The sequence below is a fragment of the Schistocerca serialis genome, chromosome 12 (genome assembly GCF_023864345.2).
Source record: "Schistocerca serialis cubense isolate TAMUIC-IGC-003099 chromosome 12, iqSchSeri2.2, whole genome shotgun sequence".
Taxonomy (NCBI): Eukaryota; Metazoa; Arthropoda; class Insecta; order Orthoptera; family Acrididae; genus Schistocerca; species Schistocerca serialis.
In genome coordinates this window covers 155,582,564-155,605,794 of record NC_064649.1, presented here as the reverse complement: position 1 = coordinate 155,605,794, position 23,231 = coordinate 155,582,564, and positions in this window count along the sequence as shown.

Below are 23,231 nucleotides of genomic sequence, written 5' to 3'. Positions count from 1 at the left end.
CGCACTACAAGGCTGGAATTTTTATTTTCCCATCAAGTGGGCTTTTGGTAGAAATGACACACCACCAGCAGCATGTTGTCCACGAAAGGGGGGTGGGATGGGGGGGCGAGCAGGAGAGGACAAGTTGTTCTTCTATTGGTATGTACTCAGGCTTTATAGTGTTTGAAAGAATGTTCTTTCAAGTTCATATAAGAATGTAGCATTTTATTTCCAAAGTGTAGTAAATCTTTGTTTTCTCACAGCAGGGTGATCGCACTACAAGGCTGCAATTTTTATTTGCCCAACAAGTGGGCTTTTGGTGGAAATGACACAAGACCATCAGCATGTTGTCCACGAGAGGGGGGTGGGATGGGGGGCGAGCAGGAGTGCACAAGTTGATCTTCTATTGGTATGTATTCAGGCTTTATAATGTTTAAAGGAATGTTCTTTCAAGTTCATATAAGAATGTAGCATTTTATTTCCAAAGTGTAGTAAATCTTTGTTTTCTCACAGCAGGGTGATCGCAATACAAGGCTGCAATTTTTATTTGCCCATCAAGTGGGCTTTTGGTGGAAATGACACACCACCACCAGCATGTTGTCCACGAGAGGGGGGTGGGATGGTGGGGCGAGCAGGAGAGGACAAGTTGTTCTTCTATTGGTATGTACTCAGGATTTATAGTGTTTGAAAGAATGTTCTCTCAAGTTAATATAAGAATGTAGCATTTTATTTCCAAAGTGTAGTAAATCTTTGTTTTCTCACAGCAGGGTGATTGCACTACAAGGCTGCAATTTTTATTTGCCCATCAAGTGGGCTTTTGGTGGAAATGACACACCACCAGCAGCATGTCGTCCACGAGAGGGTGGGTGGGATGGGGGGGCGAGCGGAAGAGGACAAGTTGTTCTTCTATTGGTATGTACTCAGCCTTTAATGTGTTTGAAAGAATGTTCTTTCAAGTTCATATAAGAATGTAGCATTTTATTTCCAAAGTGTAGTAAATATTTGTTTTCTCACAGCAGGGTGATCACACTACAAGGCTGCAATTTTTATTTGCCCATCAAGTGGGCTTTTGGTGGGAATGACACACCACCACCAGCATGTTGTCCACGAGAGAGGGGTGGGATGGGGGGGCGAGCAGGAGAGGACATGTTGTTCTTCTATTGGTATGTAATCAGGCATTATAGTGTTTGAAAGAATGTTCTTTCAAGTTCATTTAAGAATGTAGCATTTTATTTACAAAGAGCAGTAAATGTTTGTTTTCTCACAGCACGGTGTTCGCACTACAAGGTTGCAATTTTTATTTGCCCATCAAGTGGGCTTTTGGTGGAAATGACACACCACCAGCAGCATGTTGTCCACGAGAGGGGGGTGGGATGGGGGGGCGAGCAGGAGGGGACAACTTGTTCTTCTATTGGTATGTACTCAGGCTTTATAGTGTTTGAAAGAATGTTCTTTCAAGTTCATATAAGAATCTAGCATTTTATTTCCAAACTGTAGTAAATCTTTGTTTTCTCACAGCAGGGTGATCGCACAACAAGGCTGCAATTTTTATTTGCCCATCAAGTGGGCTTTTGGTGGAAATGACACACCACCAGCAGCATGTTGTCCACGAGAGGGGGGTGGGATGGGGGGGCAAGCAGGAGAGGACATGTTGTTCTTCTATTGGTATGTACTCAGGCTTTATAGTGTTTGAAAGAATGTTCTTTGAAGTTCATATAAGAATGTAGCATTTTATTTTCAAAGTGTAGTAAATCTTTGTTTTCTCACAGCAGGGTGATAGCACTACAAGGCTGCAATTTTTATTTGCCCATCAAGTGGGCTTTTCGTGGAAATGACACTCCACCAGCGGCATGTTGTCCACGAGAGGGGGGTGGGATGGGGGGGCGAGCAGGAGAGGACAAGTTGTTCTTCTATTGGTATGTACTCAGGCTTTATAGTCTTTGAAAGAATGTTCTTTCAAGTTCATATAAGAATGTAGCATTTTATTTCCAAAGTGTAGTAAATCTTTGTTTTCTCAAAGCAGGGTGATCGCACTACGGGGCTGCAATTTTTATTTGCCCATCAAGTGGGCTTTTGGTGGAAATGACACACCACCATCAGCATGTTGTCCACGAGAGGGGGGTGGGATGGGGGGGGCGAGCAGGAGAGGACAAGTTGTTCTTCTTTTGGTATGTACTCAGGCTTTATAGTGTTTGAAAGAATGTTCTTTCAAGTTCATATAAGAATATAGCATTTTATTTCCAAAGTGTAGTAAATCTTTGTTTTCTCACAGCAGGGTGATCGCACTACAAGACTGCAATTTTTATTTGCCCATCAAGTGGGCTTTTGGTGGAAATGACACACCACCAGCAGCATGTTGTCCACGAGAGGGGGGTGGGATGTGGGGGCTAGCAGGAGAGGACAAGTTGTTCTTCTATTGGTATGTACTCAGGCTTTATAGTGTTTGAAAGAATGTTCTTTCAAGTTCATATAAGAATGTAGCATTTTATTTCCAAACTGTAGTAAATTTTGTTTTCTCACAGCAGGGTGAACGCACTACAAGGCTGCTTTATTTATTTGCCCATCAAGTGGGCTCTTGGTGGAAATGACACACCACCAGCAGCATGTTGTCCATGAGAGGGTGGTGCGGTGGAGGGGGGGGGGGGGGCGGGGGGCGAGCGTAAGAGGACAAGTTGTTCTTCTATTGGTATGTACTAAGGCTTTATAGTGTTTTAAAGAAAGTTCGTTCAAGTTCATAAAAAAATGTAGCATTTTATTTCCAAAATGTAGTAAATGTTTGTTTTCTCACAGCAGGGTGATCACACTACAAGGCTGCAATTTTTATTTGCCCATCAAGTGGGCTTTTGGTGGAAATGACACACCACCAGCAGCATGTTGTCCACGATAGGGGGGTGCGATGGGGGGGCGAGCAGGAGAGGACAAGTTGTTCTTCTATTGGTATGTACTCAGGCTTTATAGTGTTTGAAAGAATGTTCTTTCAAGTTCATTTAAGAATGTAGCATTTTATTTACAAAGATCAGTAAATGTTTGTTGTCTCACAGCACGGTGATCGCACTACAAGGTTGCAATTTTTATATGCCCATCAAGTGGGCTTTTGGTGGAAATGACACACCACCAGCAGCATGTTGTCCACGATAGGGGGGTGGGATGGGGGGGCGAGCAGGAGAGGACAAGTTGTTCTTCTATTGGTATGTACTCAGGCTTTATAGTGTTTGAAAGAATGTTCTTTCAAGTTCATATAAGAATGTAGCATTTTATTTCCAAAGTGTAGTAAATCTCTGTTTTCGCACAGCAGGGTGATCGCACTACAAGGCTGCAATTTTTATTTGCCCATCAAGTGGGCTTTTGGTGGAAATGACACACCACCAGCAGCATGTTGTCCACGAGAGGGGGGTGGGATGCCGGGGACGAGCAGGAGAGGACAAGTTGTTCTTCTATTGGTATGTACTCAGGCTTTATAGTGTTTGATAGAATGTTCTTTCAAGTTCATATAAGAATGTAGCATTTTATTTCCAAAGTGTAGTAAATCTTGGTTTCTCACAGCAGGGTGATCGCACTACAAGGCTGCAATTTTTATTTGCCCATCAAGTGGGCTTTTGGTGGAAATGACACACCACCAGCAGTATGTTGTCCATGAGAGGGGGTGGGATGGGGGGGCGAGCAGGAGAGGACAAGTTGTTCTTCTACTGGCATGTACTCAGACTTTATAGTGTTTGAGAGAATGTTCTTTCAAGTTCATATAAGAATGTAGCATTTTATTTCCAAAGTGTAGTAAATCTTTGTTTTCTCACAGCAGAGTGATCGCACTACAAGGCTGCAATTTTAATTTTCCCATCAAGTGGGCTTTTTGTGGAAATGACACACCACCAGCAGCATGTTGTCCACGAGACGGGGGTGGGATGGGCGGGCGAGCAGGAGAGGACAAGTTGTTCTTCTATTGGTATGTACTCAGGCTTTATAGTGTTTGAAAGAATGTTCTTTCAAGTTCATATAAGAATGTAGCATTTTATTTCCAAAGTGTAGTAAATCTTTGTTTTCTCAAAGCAGGGTGATCGCACTACAAGGCTGCAATTTTTATTTGCCGATCAAGAGGGCTTTTGGTGGAAATGACACACCACCAGCAGCATGTTGTCCACGAGAGGGGGTGGGATGGGGGGGCGAGCAAGAGAGGACAAGTTGTTCTTCTATTGGTATGTACTCAGGCTTTATAGTGTTTGAAAGAATGTTCTTTCAACATCATATAAGAATGTAGCATTTTATTTCCAAAGTGTAGTAAATCTTTGTTTTCTCAAAGCAGGGTGATCGCACTACAAGGTTGCAATTTTTATATGCCCATCAAGTGGGCTTTTGGTGGAAATGACACACCACCAGCAGCATGTTGTCCACGATAGGGGGGTGGGATGGGGGGGCGAGCAGGAGAGGACAAGTTGTTCTTCTATTGGTATGTACTCAGGCTTTATAGTGTTTGAAAGAATGTTCTTTCAAGTTCATATAAGAATGTAGCATTTTATTTCCAAAGTGTAGTAAATCTCTGTTTTCGCACAGCAGGGTGATCGCACTACAAGGCTGCAATTTTTATTTGCCCATCAAGTGGGCTTTTGGTGGAAATGACACACCACCAGCAGCATGTTGTCCACGAGTGGGGGGTGGGATGCCGGGGACGAGCAGGAGAGGACAAGTAGTTCTTCTATTGGTATGTACTCAGGCTTTATAGTGTTTGATAGAATGTTCTTTCAAGTTGATATAAGAATGTAGCATTTTATTTCCAAAGTGTAGTAAATCTTTGTTTTCTCACAGCAGGGTGATCGCACTACAAGGCTGCAATTTTTATTTGCCCATCAAGTGGGCTTTTGGTGGAAATGACACACCACCAGCAGTATGTTGTCCACGAGAGGGGGTGGGATGGGGGGGCGAGCAGGAGAGGACAAGTTGTTCTTCTACTGGCATGTACTCAGACTTAATAGTGTTTGAGAGAATGTTCTTTCAAGTTCATATAAGAATGTAGCATTTTATTTCCAAAGTGTAGTAAATCTTTGTTTTCTCACAGCAGAGTGATCGCACTACAAGGCTGCAATTTTTATTTGCCCATCAAGTGGGCTTTTGGTGGAAATGACACACCACCAGCAGCATGTTGTCCACGAGACGGGGGTGGGATGGGCGGGCGAGCAGGAGAGGACAAGTTGTTCTTCTATTGGTATGTACTCAGGCTTTATAGTGTTTGATAGAATGTTCTTTCAAGTTCATATAAGAATGTAGCATTTTATTTCCAAAGTGTAGTAAACCTTTGTTTTCTCACAGCAGGGTGATCGCACTACAAGGCTGCAATTTTTATTTGCCCATCAAGAGGGCTTTTGGTGGAAATGACACACCACCAGCAGCATGTTGTCCACGAGAGGGGGTGGCATGGGGGGGCGAGCAAGAGAGGACAAGTTGTTCTTCTATTGGTATGTACTCAGGCTTTATAGTGTTTGAAAGAATGTTCTTTCAAGTTCATATAAGAATGTAGCATTTTATTTCCAAAGTGTAGTAAATCTTTGTTTTCTCAAAGCAGGGTGATCGCACTACAAGGCTGCAATTTTTATTTGCCCATCAAGTGGGCTTTTGGTGGAATTGACACACCACCAGCAGCATGTTGTCCACGAAAGGGGGGTGGGATGTGGGGGCGAGCAGGAGAGGACAAGTTGTTCTTCTATTGGTATGTACTCAGGCTTTATAGTGTTTGAAAGAATGTACTTTCAAGTTCATATAAGAATGTTGCATTTTATTTCCAAAGTGTAGTAAATCTTTGTTTTCTCACAGCAGGGTGATCGCACTACAAGGCTGCAATTTTTATTTGCCCATCAAGTGGGCTTTTGGTGGAAATGACACACCACCACCAGCATGTTGTCCACGAGAGGAGGTGGGATGGGGGGGGCGAGCAGGAGAGGACAAGTTGTTCTTCTATTGGTATGTACTCAGTCTTTATAGTGTTTGAAAGAATGTTCTTTCAAGTTCATATAAGAATGCAGCATTTTATTTCCAAAGTGTAGTAAATCTTTGTTTTCTCACAGCAGGGTGATCGCACTACAAGGCTGCAATTTTTATTTGCCCATCAAGTGGGCTTTTGGTGGAAATGACACACCACCAGCAGCATGTTGTCCACGAGAGGGGTTGGGATGGGGGGGCGAGCAGGAGAGGACAAGTTGTTCTTCTACTGGCATGTACTCAGGCTGTATAGTGTTTGAAAGAATGTTCTTTCAAGTCCATATAAGAATGTAGCATTTTATTTCCAAAGTGTAGTAAATCTTTGTTTTCTCACAGCAGGGTGATCGCACTACAAGGCTGCAATTTTTATTTGCCCATCAAGTGGGCTTTTGGTGGAAATGACACACCACCAGCAGCATGTTGTCCACGAGAGGGGGGTGGGATGGGCGGGCGAGCAGGAGAGGACAAGTTGTTCTTCTATTGGTATGTACTCAGGCTTTATAGTGTTTGATAGAATGTTCTTTCAAGTTCATATAAGAATGTAGCATTTTATTTCCAAAGTGTAGTAAATCTTTGTTTTCTCACAGCAGGGTGATCGCACTACAAGGCTGCAATTTTTATTTGCCCATCAAGTGGGCTTTTGGTGGAAATGACACACCACCAGCAGCATGTTGTCCACGAGAGGGGGGTGGGATGGGCGGGCGAGCAGGAGAGGACAAGTTGTTCTTCTATTGGTATGTACTCAGGCTTTATAGTGTTTGATAGAATGTTCTTTCAAGTTCATATAAGAATGTAGCATTTTATTTCCAAAGTGTAGTAAATCTTTGTTTTCTCACAGCAGGGTGATCGCACTACAAGGCTGCAATTTTTATTTGCCCATCAAGTGGGCTTTTGGTGGAAATGACACACCACCAGCAGAATGTTGTCCACGAGAGGGGGTGGGATGGGGGGGCGAGCAGGAGAGGACAAGTTGTTCTTCTACTGGCATGTACTCAGGCTTTATAGTGTTTGAAAGAATGTTCTTTCAAGTTCATATAAGAATGTAGCATTTTACTTCCAAAGTGTAGTAAATCTTTTTTTTCTCACAGCAGGGTGATCGCACTACAAGGCTGCAATTTTTATTTGCCCATCAAGTGGGCTTTTGGTGGAAATGACACACCAACAGCAGCATGTTGTCCACCAGAGGGGGGTGGGATGGGCGGGCGAGCGGAAGAGGACAAGTTGTTCTTCTATTGGTATATACTCAGCCTTTATTGTGTTTGAAAGAATGTTCTTTCAAGTTCATATAAGAATGTAGCATTTTATTTCCAAAGTGTAGTAAATCTTTGTTTTCTCACTGCAGGGTGGTCGCACTACATGGCTGCAATTTTTATTTGCCCATCAAGTGGGCTTTTGGTGGAAATGACACACCAACAGCAGCATGTTGTCCACCAGAGGGGGGTGGGATGGGCGGGCGAGCGGAAGAGGACAAGTTGTTCTTCTATTGGTATATACTCAGCCTTTATTGTGTTTGAAAGAATGTTCTTTCAAGTTCATATAAGAATGTAGCATTTTATTTCCAAAGTGTAGTAAATCTTTGTTTTCTCACAGCAGGGTGATCGCACTACATGGCTGCAATTTTTATTTGCCCATCAAGTGCGCTTTTGGTGGACATGACACACCACCAGCAGCATGTTGTCCACCAGAGGGGGGTGGGATGGGCGGGTGAGCAGGAGAGGACAAGTTGTTCTTCTATTGGTATGTACTCAGGCTTTATAGTGTTTGATAGAATGTTCTTTCAAGTTCATATAAGAATGTAGCATTTTATTTCCAAAGTGTAGTAAATCTTTGTTTTCTCACAGCAGGGTGATCGCACTACATGGCTGCAATTTTTATTTGCCCATCAAGTGGGCTTTTGGTGGAAATGACACACCAACAGCGGCATGTTGTCCACCAGAGGGGGGTGGGATGGGCGGGCGAGCAGGAGAGGACAAGTTGTTCTTCTATTGGTATGTACTCAGGCTTTATAGTGTTTGATAGAATGTTCTTTCAAGTTCATATAAGAATGTAGCATTTTATTTCCAAAGTGTAGTAAATCTTTGTTTTCTCACAGCAGGGTGATCGCACTACAAGGCTGCAATTTTTATTTGCCCATCAAGTGGGCTTTTGGTGGAAATGACACACCACCAGCAGAATGTTGTCCACGAGAGGGGGTGGGATGGGGGGGCGAGCAGGAGTGGACAAGTTGATCTTCTATTGGTATGTATTCAGGCTTTATAATGTTTAAAGGAATGTTCTTTCAAGTTCATATAAGAATGTAGCATTTTATTTCCAAAGTGTAGTAAATCTTTGTTTTCTCACAGCAGGGTGATCGCACTACAAGGCTGCAATTTTTATTTGCCCAACAAGTGGGCTTTTGGTGGAAATGACACAAGACCATCAGCATGTTGTCCACGAGAGGGGGGTGGGATGGGGGGCGAGCAGGAGTGGACAAGTTGATCTTCTATTGGTATGTATTCAGGCTTTATAATGTTTAAAGGAATGTTCTTTCAAGTTCATATAAGAATGTAGCATTTTATTTCCAAAGTGTAGTAAATCTTTGTTTTCTCACAGCAGGGTGATCGCAATACAAGGCTGCAATTTTTATTTGCCCATCAAGTGGGCTTTTGGTGGAAATGACACACCACCACCAGCATGTTGTCCACGAGAGGGGGGTGGGATGGTGGGGCGAGCAGGAGAGGACAAGTTGTTCTTCTATTGGTATGTACTCAGGATTTATAGTGTTTGAAAGAATGTTCTCTCAAGTTAATATAAGAATGTAGCATTTTATTTCCAAAGTGTAGTAAATCTTTGTTTTCTCACAGCAGGGTGATTGCACTACAAGGCTGCAATTTTTATTTGCCCATCAAGTGGGCTTTTGGTGGAAATGACACACCACCAGCAGCATGTCGTCCACGAGAGGGTGGGTGGGATGGGGGGGCGAGCGGAAGAGGACAAGTTGTTCTTCTATTGGTATGTACTCAGCCTTTAATGTGTTTGAAAGAATGTTCTTTCAAGTTCATATAAGAATGTAGCATTTTATTTCCAAAGTGTAGTAAATATTTGTTTTCTCACAGCAGGGTGATCACACTACAAGGCTGCAATTTTTATTTGCCCATCAAGTGGGCTTTTGGTGGGAATGACACACCACCACCAGCATGTTGTCCACGAGAGAGGGGTGGGATGGGGGGGCGAGCAGGAGAGGACATGTTGTTCTTCTATTGGTATGTAATCAGGCATTATAGTGTTTGAAAGAATGTTCTTTCAAGTTCATTTAAGAATGTAGCATTTTATTTACAAAGAGCAGTAAATGTTTGTTTTCTCACAGCACGGTGTTCGCACTACAAGGTTGCAATTTTTATTTGCCCATCAAGTGGGCTTTTGGTGGAAATGACACACCACCAGCAGCATGTTGTCCACGAGAGGGGGGTGGGATGGGGGGGCGAGCAGGAGGGGACAACTTGTTCTTCTATTGGTATGTACTCAGGCTTTATAGTGTTTGAAAGAATGTTCTTTCAAGTTCATATAAGAATCTAGCATTTTATTTCCAAACTGTAGTAAATCTTTGTTTTCTCACAGCAGGGTGATCGCACAACAAGGCTGCAATTTTTATTTGCCCATCAAGTGGGCTTTTGGTGGAAATGACACACCACCAGCAGCATGTTGTCCACGAGAGGGGGGTGGGATGGGGGGGCAAGCAGGAGAGGACATGTTGTTCTTCTATTGGTATGTACTCAGGCTTTATAGTGTTTGAAAGAATGTTCTTTGAAGTTCATATAAGAATGTAGCATTTTATTTTCAAAGTGTAGTAAATCTTTGTTTTCTCACAGCAGGGTGATAGCACTACAAGGCTGCAATTTTTATTTGCCCATCAAGTGGGCTTTTCGTGGAAATGACACTCCACCAGCGGCATGTTGTCCACGAGAGGGGGGTGGGATGGGGGGGCGAGCAGGAGAGGACAAGTTGTTCTTCTATTGGTATGTACTCAGGCTTTATAGTCTTTGAAAGAATGTTCTTTCAAGTTCATATAAGAATGTAGCATTTTATTTCCAAAGTGTAGTAAATCTTTGTTTTCTCAAAGCAGGGTGATCGCACTACGGGGCTGCAATTTTTATTTGCCCATCAAGTGGGCTTTTGGTGGAAATGACACACCACCATCAGCATGTTGTCCACGAGAGGGGGGTGGGATGGGGGGGGCGAGCAGGAGAGGACAAGTTGTTCTTCTTTTGGTATGTACTCAGGCTTTATAGTGTTTGAAAGAATGTTCTTTCAAGTTCATATAAGAATATAGCATTTTATTTCCAAAGTGTAGTAAATCTTTGTTTTCTCACAGCAGGGTGATCGCACTACAAGACTGCAATTTTTATTTGCCCATCAAGTGGGCTTTTGGTGGAAATGACACACCACCAGCAGCATGTTGTCCACGAGAGGGGGGTGGGATGTGGGGGCTAGCAGGAGAGGACAAGTTGTTCTTCTATTGGTATGTACTCAGGCTTTATAGTGTTTGAAAGAATGTTCTTTCAAGTTCATATAAGAATGTAGCATTTTATTTCCAAACTGTAGTAAATTTTGTTTTCTCACAGCAGGGTGAACGCACTACAAGGCTGCTTTATTTATTTGCCCATCAAGTGGGCTCTTGGTGGAAATGACACACCACCAGCAGCATGTTGTCCATGAGAGGGTGGTGCGGTGGAGGGGGGGGGGGGGCGGGGGGCGAGCGTAAGAGGACAAGTTGTTCTTCTATTGGTATGTACTAAGGCTTTATAGTGTTTTAAAGAATGTTCGTTCAAGTTCATAAAAAAATGTAGCATTTTATTTCCAAAATGTAGTAAATGTTTGTTTTCTCACAGCAGGGTGATCACACTACAAGGCTGCAATTTTTATTTGCCCATCAAGTGGGCTTTTGGTGGAAATGACACACCACCAGCAGCATGTTGTCCACGATAGGGGGGTGCGATGGGGGGGCGAGCAGGAGAGGACAAGTTGTTCTTCTATTGGTATGTACTCAGGCTTTATAGTGTTTGAAAGAATGTTCTTTCAAGTTCATTTAAGAATGTAGCATTTTATTTACAAAGATCAGTAAATGTTTGTTGTCTCACAGCACGGTGATCGCACTACAAGGTTGCAATTTTTATATGCCCATCAAGTGGGCTTTTGGTGGAAATGACACACCACCAGCAGCATGTTGTCCACGATAGGGGGGTGGGATGGGGGGGCGAGCAGGAGAGGACAAGTTGTTCTTCTATTGGTATGTACTCAGGCTTTATAGTGTTTGAAAGAATGTTCTTTCAAGTTCATATAAGAATGTAGCATTTTATTTCCAAAGTGTAGTAAATCTCTGTTTTCGCACAGCAGGGTGATCGCACTACAAGGCTGCAATTTTTATTTGCCCATCAAGTGGGCTTTTGGTGGAAATGACACACCACCAGCAGCATGTTGTCCACGAGAGGGGGGTGGGATGCCGGGGACGAGCAGGAGAGGACAAGTTGTTCTTCTATTGGTATGTACTCAGGCTTTATAGTGTTTGATAGAATGTTCTTTCAAGTTCATATAAGAATGTAGCATTTTATTTCCAAAGTGTAGTAAATCTTGGTTTCTCACAGCAGGGTGATCGCACTACAAGGCTGCAATTTTTATTTGCCCATCAAGTGGGCTTTTGGTGGAAATGACACACCACCAGCAGTATGTTGTCCATGAGAGGGGGTGGGATGGGGGGGCGAGCAGGAGAGGACAAGTTGTTCTTCTACTGGCATGTACTCAGACTTTATAGTGTTTGAGAGAATGTTCTTTCAAGTTCATATAAGAATGTAGCATTTTATTTCCAAAGTGTAGTAAATCTTTGTTTTCTCACAGCAGAGTGATCGCACTACAAGGCTGCAATTTTAATTTTCCCATCAAGTGGGCTTTTTGTGGAAATGACACACCACCAGCAGCATGTTGTCCACGAGACGGGGGTGGGATGGGCGGGCGAGCAGGAGAGGACAAGTTGTTCTTCTATTGGTATGTACTCAGGCTTTATAGTGTTTGAAAGAATGTTCTTTCAAGTTCATATAAGAATGTAGCATTTTATTTCCAAAGTGTAGTAAATCTTTGTTTTCTCAAAGCAGGGTGATCGCACTACAAGGCTGCAATTTTTATTTGCCGATCAAGAGGGCTTTTGGTGGAAATGACACACCACCAGCAGCATGTTGTCCACGAGAGGGGGTGGGATGGGGGGGCGAGCAAGAGAGGACAAGTTGTTCTTCTATTGGTATGTACTCAGGCTTTATAGTGTTTGAAAGAATGTTCTTTCAACATCATATAAGAATGTAGCATTTTATTTCCAAAGTGTAGTAAATCTTTGTTTTCTCAAAGCAGGGTGATCGCACTACAAGGTTGCAATTTTTATATGCCCATCAAGTGGGCTTTTGGTGGAAATGACACACCACCAGCAGCATGTTGTCCACGATAGGGGGGTGGGATGGGGGGGCGAGCAGGAGAGGACAAGTTGTTCTTCTATTGGTATGTACTCAGGCTTTATAGTGTTTGAAAGAATGTTCTTTCAAGTTCATATAAGAATGTAGCATTTTATTTCCAAAGTGTAGTAAATCTCTGTTTTCGCACAGCAGGGTGATCGCACTACAAGGCTGCAATTTTTATTTGCCCATCAAGTGGGCTTTTGGTGGAAATGACACACCACCAGCAGCATGTTGTCCACGAGTGGGGGGTGGGATGCCGGGGACGAGCAGGACAGGACAAGTAGTTCTTCTATTGGTATGTACTCAGGCTTTATAGTGTTTGATAGAATGTTCTTTCAAGTTGATATAAGAATGTAGCATTTTATTTCCAAAGTGTAGTAAATCTTTGTTTTCTCACAGCAGGGTGATCGCACTACAAGGCTGCAATTTTTATTTGCCCATCAAGTGGGCTTTTGGTGGAAATGACACACCACCAGCAGTATGTTGTCCACGAGAGGGGGTGGGATGGGGGGGCGAGCAGGAGAGGACAAGTTGTTCTTCTACTGGCATGTACTCAGACTTAATAGTGTTTGAGAGAATGTTCTTTCAAGTTCATATAAGAATGTAGCATTTTATTTCCAAAGTGTAGTAAATCTTTGTTTTCTCACAGCAGAGTGATCGCACTACAAGGCTGCAATTTTTATTTGCCCATCAAGTGGGCTTTTGGTGGAAATGACACACCACCAGCAGCATGTTGTCCACGAGACGGGGGTGGGATGGGCGGGCGAGCAGGAGAGGACAAGTTGTTCTTCTATTGGTATGTACTCAGGCTTTATAGTGTTTGATAGAATGTTCTTTCAAGTTCATATAAGAATGTAGCATTTTATTTCCAAAGTGTAGTAAACCTTTGTTTTCTCACAGCAGGGTGATCGCACTACAAGGCTGCAATTTTTATTTGCCCATCAAGAGGGCTTTTGGTGGAAATGACACACCACCAGCAGCATGTTGTCCACGAGAGGGGGTGGGATGGGGGGGCGAGCAAGAGAGGACAAGTTGTTCTTCTATTGGTATGTACTCAGGCTTTATAGTGTTTGAAAGAATGTTCTTTCAAGTTCATATAAGAATGTAGCATTTTATTTCCAAAGTGTAGTAAATCTTTGTTTTCTCAAAGCAGGGTGATCGCACTACAAGGCTGCAATTTTTATTTGCCCATCAAGTGGGCTTTTGGTGGAATTGACACACCACCAGCAGCATGTTGTCCACGAAAGGGGGGTGGGATGTGGGGGCGAGCAGGAGAGGACAAGTTGTTCTTCTATTGGTATGTACTCAGGCTTTATAGTGTTTGAAAGAATGTACTTTCAAGTTCATATAAGAATGTAGCATTTTATTTCCAAAGTGTAGTAAATCTTTGTTTTCTCACAGCAGGGTGATCGCACTACAAGGCTGCAATTTTTATTTGCCCATCAAGTGGGCTTTTGGTGGAAATGACACACCACCACCAGCATGTTGTCCACGAGAGGAGGTGGGATGGGGGGGGCGAGCAGGAGAGGACAAGTTGTTCTTCTATTGGTATGTACTCAGTCTTTATAGTGTTTGAAAGAATGTTCTTTCAAGTTCATATAAGAATGCAGCATTTTATTTCCAAAGTGTAGTAAATCTTTGTTTTCTCACAGCAGGGTGATCGCACTACAAGGCTGCAATTTTTATTTGCCCATCAAGTGGGCTTTTGGTGGAAATGACACACCACCAGCAGCATGTTGTCCACGAGAGGGGTTGGGATGGGGGGGCGAGCAGGAGAGGACAAGTTGTTCTTCTACTGGCATGTACTCAGGCTGTATAGTGTTTGAAAGAATGTTCTTTCAAGTCCATATAAGAATGTAGCATTTTATTTCCAAAGTGTAGTAAATCTTTGTTTTCTCACAGCAGGGTGATCGCACTACAAGGCTGCAATTTTTATTTGCCCATCAAGTGGGCTTTTGGTGGAAATGACACACCACCAGCAGCATGTTGTCCACGAGAGGGGGGTGGGATGGGCGGGCGAGCAGGAGAGGACAAGTTGTTCTTCTATTGGTATGTACTCAGGCTTTATAGTGTTTGATAGAATGTTCTTTCAAGTTCATATAAGAATGTAGCATTTTATTTCCAAAGTGTAGTAAATCTTTGTTTTCTCACAGCAGGGTGATCGCACTACAAGGCTGCAATTTTTATTTGCCCATCAAGTGGGCTTTTGGTGGAAATGACACACCACCAGCAGAATGTTGTCCACGAGAGGGGGTGGGATGGGGGGGCGAGCAGGAGAGGACAAGTTGTTCTTCTACTGGCATGTACTCAGGCTTTATAGTGTTTGAAAGAATGTTCTTTCAAGTTCATATAAGAATGTAGCATTTTACTTCCAAAGTGTAGTAAATCTTTTTTTTCTCACAGCAGGGTGATCGCACTACAAGGCTGCAATTTTTATTTGCCCATCAAGTGGGCTTTTGGTGGAAATGACACACCAACTGCAGCATGTTGTCCACCAGAGGGGGGTGGGATGGGCGGGCGAGCGGAAGAGGACAAGTTGTTCTTCTATTGGTATATACTCAGCCTTTATTGTGTTTGAAAGAATGTTCTTTCAAGTTCATATAAGAATGTAGCATTTTATTTCCAAAGTGTAGTAAATCTTTGTTTTCTCACTGCAGGGTGGTCGCACTACATGGCTGCAATTTTTATTTGCCCATCAAGTGGGCTTTTGGTGGAAATGACACACCAACAGCAGCATGTTGTCCACCAGAGGGGGGTGGGATGGGCGGGCGAGCGGAAGAGGACAAGTTGTTCTTCTATTGGTATATACTCAGCCTTTATTGTGTTTGAAAGAATGTTCTTTCAAGTTCATATAAGAATGTAGCATTTTATTTCCAAAGTGTAGTAAATCTTTGTTTTCTCACAGCAGGGTGATCGCACTACATGGCTGCAATTTTTATTTGCCCATCAAGTGCGCTTTTGGTGGACATGACACACCACCAGCAGCATGTTGTCCACCAGAGGGGGGTGGGATGGGCGGGTGAGCAGGAGAGGACAAGTTGTTCTTCTATTGGTATGTACTCAGGCTTTATAGTGTTTGATAGAATGTTCTTTCAAGTTCATATAAGAATGTAGCATTTTATTTCCAAAGTGTAGTAAATCTTTGTTTTCTCACAGCAGGGTGATCGCACTACATGGCTGCAATTTTTATTTGCCCATCAAGTGGGCTTTTGGTGGAAATGACACACCAACAGCGGCATGTTGTCCACCAGAGGGGGGTGGGATGGGCGGGCGAGCAGGAGAGGACAAGTTGTTCTTCTATTGGTATGTACTCAGGCTTTATAGTGTTTGATAGAATGTTCTTTCAAGTTCATATAAGAATGTAGCATTTTATTTCCAAAGTGTAGTAAATCTTTGTTTTCTCACAGCAGGGTGATCGCACTACAAGGCTGCAATTTTTATTTGCCCATCAAGTGGGCTTTTGGTGGAAATGACACACCACCAGCAGAATGTTGTCCACGAGAGGGGGTGGGATGGGGGGGCGAGCAGGAGAGGACAAGTTGTTCTTCTACTGGCATGTACTCAGGCTTTATAGTGTTTGAAAGAATGTTCTTTCAAGTTCATATAAGAATGTAGCATTTTACTTCCAAAGTGTAGTAAATCTTTTTTTTCTCACAGCAGGGTGATCGCACTACAAGGCTGCAATTTTTATTTGCCCATCAAGTGGGCTTTTGGTGGAAATGACACACCAACAGCAGCATGTTGTCCACCAGAGGGGGGTGGGATGGGCGGGCGAGCGGAAGAGGACAAGTTGTTCTTCTATTGGTATATACTCAGCCTTTATTGTGTTTGAAAGAATGTTCTTTCAAGTTCATATAAGAATGTAGCATTTTATTTCCAAAGTGTAGTAAATCTTTGTTTTCTCACAGCAGGGTGATCGCACTACATGGCTGCAATTTTTATTTGCCCATCAAGTGGGCTTTTGGTGGAAATGACACACCAACAGCAGCATGTTGTCCACCAGAGGGGGGTGGGATGGGCGGGCGAGCGGAAGAGGACAAGTTGTTCTTCTATTGGTATATACTCAGCCTTTATTGTGTTTGAAAGAATGTTCTTTCAAGTTCATATAAGAATGTAGCATTTTATTTCCAAAGTGTAGTAAATCTTTGTTTTCTCACAGCAGGGTGATCGCACTACAAGGCTGCAATTTTTATTTGCCCATCAAGTGGGCTTTTGGTGGAAATGACACACCAACAGCAGCATGTTGTCCACCAGAGGGGGGTGGGATGGGCGGGCGAGCGGAAGAGGACAAGTTGTTCTTCTATTGGTATATACTCAGCCTTTATTGTGTTTGAAAGAATGTTCTTTCAAGTTCATATAAGAATGTAGCATTTTATTTCCAAAGTGTAGTAAATCTTTGTTTTCTCACAGCAGGGTGATCGCACTACATGGCTGCAATTTTTATTTGCCCATCAAGTGCGCTTTTGGTGGACATGACACACCACCAGCAGCATGTTGTCCACCAGAGGGGGGTGGGATGGGCGGGTGAGCAGGAGAGGACAAGTTGTTCTTCTATTGGTATGTACTCAGGCTTTATAGTGTTTGATAGAATGTTCTTTCAAGTTCATATAAGAATGTAGCATTTTATTTCCAAAGTGTAGTAAATCTTTGTTTTCTCACAGCAGGGTGATCGCACTACATGGCTGCAATTTTTATTTGCCCATCAAGTGGGCTTTTGGTGGAAATGACACACCACCAGCAGCATGTTGTCCACGAGACGGGGGTGGGATGGGCGGGCGAGCAGGAGAGGACAAGTTGTTCTTCTATTGGTATGTACTCAGGCTTTATAGTGTTTGATAGAATGTTCTTTCAAGTTCATATAAGAATGTAGCATTTTATTTCCAAAGTGTAGTAAATCTTTGTTTTCTCACAGCAGGGTGATATCACTACAAGGCTGCAATTTTTATTTTCCCATCAAGTGGGCTTTTGGTGGAAATGACACACCACCAGCAGCATGTTGTCCACGAGAGGGGGGTGGGATGGGCGGGCGAGCAGGAGAGGACAAGTTGTTCTTCTATTGGTATGTACTCAGGCTTTATAGTGTTTGATAGAATGTTCTTTCAAGTTCATATAAGAATGTAGCATTTTATTTCCAAAGTGTAGTAAATCTTTGTTTTCTCACAGCAGGGTGATCGCACTACAAGGCTGCAATTTTTATTTTCCCATCAAGTGGGCTTTTGGTGGAAATGACACACCACCAGCAGCATGTTGTCCACGAGAGGGGGGTGGGATGGGCGGGCGAGCAGGAGAGGACAAGTTGTTCTTCTATTGGTATGTACTCAGGCTTTATAGTGTTTGATAGAATGTTCTTTCAAGTTCATATAAGAATGTAGCATTTTATTTCCAAAGTGTAGTAAATCTTTGTTTTCTCACAGCAGGGTGATCGCACTACAAGGCTGCAATTTTTATTTTCCCATCAAGTGGGCTTTTGGTGGAAATGACACACCACCAGCAGCATGTTGTCCACGAGAGGGGGGTGGGATGGGCGGGCGAGCAGGAGAGGACAAGTTGTTCTTCTATTGGTATGTACTCAGGCTTTATAGTGTTTGATAGAATGTTCTTTCAAGTTCATATAAGAATGTAGCATTTTATTTCCAAAGTGTAGTAAATCTTTGTTTTCTCACAGCAGGGTGATCGCACTACAAGGCTGCAATTTTTATTTTCCCATCAAGTGGGCTTTTGGTGGAAATGACACACCACCAGCAGCATGTTGTCCACGAGAGGGGGGTGAGATGGGCGGGCGAGCAGGAGAGGACAAGTTGTTCTTCTATTGGTATGTACTCAGGCTTTATAGTGTTTGATAGAATGTTCTTTCAAGTTCATATAAGAATGTAGCATTTTATTTCCAAAGTGTAGTAAATCTTTGTTTTCTCACAGCAGGGTGATCGCACTACAAGGCTGCAATTTTAATTTTCCCATCAAGTGGGCTTTTGGTGGAAATGACACACCACCAGCAGCATGTTGTCCACGAGAGGGGGGTGGGATGGGCGGGCGAGCAGGAGAGGACAAGTTGTTCTTCTATTGGTATGTACTCAGGCTTTATAGTGTTTGATAGAATGTTCTTTCAAGTTCATATAAGAATGTAGCATTTTATTTCCAAAGTGTAGTAAATCTTTGTTTTCTCACAGCAGGGTGATCGCACTACAAGGCTGCAATTTTTATTTGCCCATCAAGTGGGCTTTTGGTGGAAATGACACACCACCAGCAGCATGTTGTCCACGAGAGGGGGGTGGGATACGGGTTCGAGCAGGAGAGGACAAGTTGTTCTTCTATTGGTATGTACTCAGGCTTTATAGTGTTTGAAAGAATGTTCTTTCAAGTTCATATAAGAATGTAGCATTTTATTTCCAAAGTGTAGTAAATCTTTGTTTTCTCACAGCAGGGTGATCGCACTACAAGGCTGCAATTTTTATTTGCCCATCAAGTGGGCTTTTGGTGGAAATGACACACCACCAGCAGCATGTTGTCCACGAGAGGGGGGTGGGATGGGGGGGCGAGCAGGAGAGGACAAGTTGTTCTTCTATTGGTATGTACTCAGGCTTTATAGTGTTTGAAAGAATGTTCTTTGAAATTCATATACGAATGTAGCATTTTATTTCCAAAATGTAGTAAATCTTTGTTTTCTCACAGCAGGGTGATCGCTCTACAAGGCTGCAATTTTTATTTGCCCATCAAGTGGGCTTTTGGTGGAAATGACACACCACCAGCAGCATGTTGTCCACGAGAGGGGGGTGGGGTGGGGGGGCGAGCAGGAGAGGACAAGTTGTTCTTCTATTGGTATGTACTCAGGCTTTATAGTGTTTGAAAGAATGTTCTTTCAAGTTCATAAAAGAATGTAGCATTTTATTTCCAAAGTGTAGTAAATCTTTGTTTTCTCACAGCAGGCTGATCGCACTACAAGGCTGCAATTTTTATTTGCCCATCAAGTGGGCTTTTGGTGGAAATGACACACCACCAGGAGCATGTTGTCCACGAGAGGGGGGTGGGATGGGGGGGCGAGTGGAGGAGGACAAGATGTTCTTCTATTGGTATGTACTCAGCCTTTATAGTGTTTGAAAGAATGTTCTTTCAAGTTCATATAAGAATGTAGCATTTTATTTCCAAAGTGTAGTAAATCTTTGTTTTCTCACAGCAGGGTGATCGCACTACAAGGCTGCAATTTTTAATTGCCCATCAAGTGGGCTTTTGGTGGAAATGACACACCACGAGCAGCACGTTGTCCACGAGAGGGGGGTGGGATGGGGGGGCGAGCAGGAGAGGACAAGTTGTTCTTCTATTGGTATGTACTCAGGCTTTATAGTGTTTGAAAGAATGTTCTTTCAAGTTCATATAAGAATGTAGCATTTTATTTCCAAAGTGTAGTAAATCTTTGTTTTCTCACAGCAGGGTGATCGCACTACAAGGCTGCATTTTTTATTTGCCCATCAAGTGGGCTTTTGGTGGAAATGACACACCACCAGCAGCATGTTGTCCACGAGAGGGGGGTGGGATGGGGGGGCGAGCAGGAGAGGACAAGTTGTTCTTCTATCGGTATGTACTCAGGTTTTATAGTGTTTGAAAGAATGTTCTTTCAAGTTCATATAAGAATGTAGCATTTTATTTCCAAAGTGTAGTAAATCTTTGTTTTCTCACAGCAGGGTGATCGCACTACAAGGCTGCAATTTTTATTTTCCCATCAAGTGGGCTTTTGGTGGAAATGACACACCACCAGCAGCATGTTGTCCACGAGAGGGGGGTGAGATGGGCGGGCGAGCAGGAGAGGACAAGTTGTTCTTCTATTGGTATGTACTCAGGCTTTATAGTGTTTGATAGAATGTTCTTTCAAGTTCATATAAGAATGTAGCATTTTATTTCCAAAGTGTAGTAAATCTTTGTTTTCTCACAGCAGGGTGATCGCACTACAAGGCTGCAATTTTTATTTTCCCATCAAGTGGGCTTTTGGTGGAAATGACACACCACCAGCAGCATGTTGTCCACGAGAGGGGGGTGGGATGGGCGGGCGAGCAGGAGAGGACAAGTTGTTCTTCTATTGGTATGTACTCAGGCTTTATAGTGTTTGATAGAATGTTCTTTCAAGTTCATATAAGAATGTAGCATTTTATTTCCAAAGTGTAGTAAATCTTTGTTTTCTCACAGCAGGGTGATCGCACTACAAGGCTGCAATTTTTATTTGCCCATCAAGTGGGCTTTTGGTGGAAATGACACACCACCAGCAGCATGTTGTCCACGAGAGGGGGGTGGGATACGGGTTCGAGCAGGAGAGGACAAGTTGTTCTTCTATTGGTATGTACTCAGGCTTTATAGTGTTTGAAAGAATGTTCTTTCAAGTTCATATAAGAATGTAGCATTTTATTTCCAAAGTGTAGTAAATCTTTGTTTTCTCACAGCAGGGTGATCGCACTACAAGGCTGCAATTTTTATTTGCCCATCAAGTGGGCTTTTGGTGGAAATGACACACCACCAGCAGCATGTTGTCCACGAGAGGGGGGTGGGATGGGGGGGCAAGCAGGAGAGGACAAGTTGTTCTTCTATTGGTATGTACTCAGGCTTTATAGTGTTTGAAAGAATGTTCTTTGAAATTCATATACGAATGTAGCATTTTATTTCCAAAATGTAGTAAATCTTTGTTTTCTCACTGCAGGGTGATCGCTCTACAAGGCTGCAATTTTTATTTGCCCATCAAGTGGGCTTTTGGTGGAAATGACACACCACCAGCAGCATGTTGTCCACGAGAGGGGGGTGGGGTGGGGGGGCGAGCAGGAGAGGACAAGTTGTTCTTCTATTGGTATGTACTCAGGCTTTATAGTGTTTGAAAGAATGTTCTTTCAAGTTCATAAAAGAATGTAGCATTTTATTTCCAAAGTGTAGTAAATCTTTGTTTTCTCACAGCAGGCTGATCGCACTACAAGGCTGCAATTTTTATTTGCCCATCAAGTGGGCTTTTGGTGGAAATGACACACCACCAGGAGCATGTTGTCCACGAGAGGGGGGTGGGATGGGGGGGCGAGTGGAGGAGGACAAGATGTTCTTCTATTGGTATGTCCTCAGCCTTTATAGTGTTTGAAAGAATGTTCTTTCAAGTTCATATAAGAATGTAGCATTTTATTTCCAAAGTGTAGTAAATCTTTGTTTTCTCACAGCAGGGTGATCGCACTACAAGGCTGCAATTTTTATTTGCCCATCAAGTGGGCTTTTGGTGGAAATGACACACCACGAGCAGCACGTTGTCCACGAGAGGGGGGTGGGATGGGGGGGCGAGCAGGAGAGGACAAGTTGTTCTTCTATTGGTATGTACTCAGGCTTTATAGTGTTTGAAAGAATGTTCTTTCAAGTTCATATAAGAATGTAGCATTTTATTTCCAAAGTGTAGTAAATCTTTGTTTTCTCACAGCAGGGTGATCGCACTACAAGGCTGCATTTTTTATTTGCCCATCAAGTGGGCTTTTGGTGGAAATGACACACCACCAGCAGCATGTTGTCCACGAGAGGGGGGTGGGATGGGGGGGCGAGCAGGAGAGGACAAGTTGTTCTTCTATCGGTATGTACTCAGGTTTTATAGTGTTTGAAAGAATGTTCTTTCAAGTTCATATAAGAATGTAGCATTTTATTTCCAAAGTGTAGTAAATCTTTGTTTTCTCACAGCAGGGTGATTGCACTACAAGGCTGCAATTTTTATTTGCCCATCAAGTGGGCTTTTGGTGGAAATGACACACCACCAGCAGCATGTTGTCCACGAGAGGGGGGTGGGATGGGGGGGCAAGCAGGAGAGGACATGTTGTTCTTCTATTGGTATGTACTCAGGCTTTATAGTGTTTGAAAGAATGTTCTTTGAAGTTCATATAAGAATGTAGCATTTTATTTTCAAAGTGTAGTAAATCTTTGTTTTCTCACAGCAGGGTGATAGCACTACAAGGCTGCAATTTTTATTTGCCCATCAAGTGGGCTTTTCGTGGAAATGACACTCCAACAGCAGCATGTTGTCCACGAGAGGGGGGTGGGATGGGGGGGCGAGCAGGAGAGGACAAGTTGTTCTTCTATTGGTATGTACTCAGGCTTTATAGTCTTTGAAAGAATGTTCTTTCAAGTTCATATAAGAATGTAGCATTTTATTTCCAAAGTGTAGTAAATCTTTGTTTTCTCAAAGCAGGGTGATCGCACTACAAGGCTGCAATTTTTATTTGCCCATCAAGTGGGCTTTTGGTGGAAATGACACACCACCAGCAGCATGTTGTCCACGAGAGGGGGGTGGGATGGGGGGGGCGAGCAGGAGAGAACAAGTTGTTCTTCTGTTGGTATGTACTCAGGCTTTATAGTGTTTGAAAGAATGTTCTTTCAAGTTCATATAAGAATATAGCATTTTATTTCCAAAGTGTAGTAAATCTTTGTTTTCTCACAGCAGGGTGATCTCACTACAAGACTGCAATTTTTATTTGCCCATCAAGTGGGCTTTTGGTGGAAATGACACACCACCAGCAGCATGTTGTCCACGAGAGGGGGGTGGGATGTGGGGGCTCGCAGGAGAGGACAAGTTGTTCTTCTATTGGTATGTACACAGGCTTTATAGTGTTTGAAAGAATGTTCTTTCAAGTTCATATAAGAATGTAGCATTTTATTTCCAAAGTGTAGTAAATCTTTGTTTTCTCACAGCAGGGTGATTGCACTACAAGGCTGCAATTTTTATTTGCCCATCAAGTGGGCTTTTGGTGGAAATGACACACCACCAGCAGCATGTTGTCCACGAGAGGGGGGTGGGATGGGGGGGCGAGCAGGAGA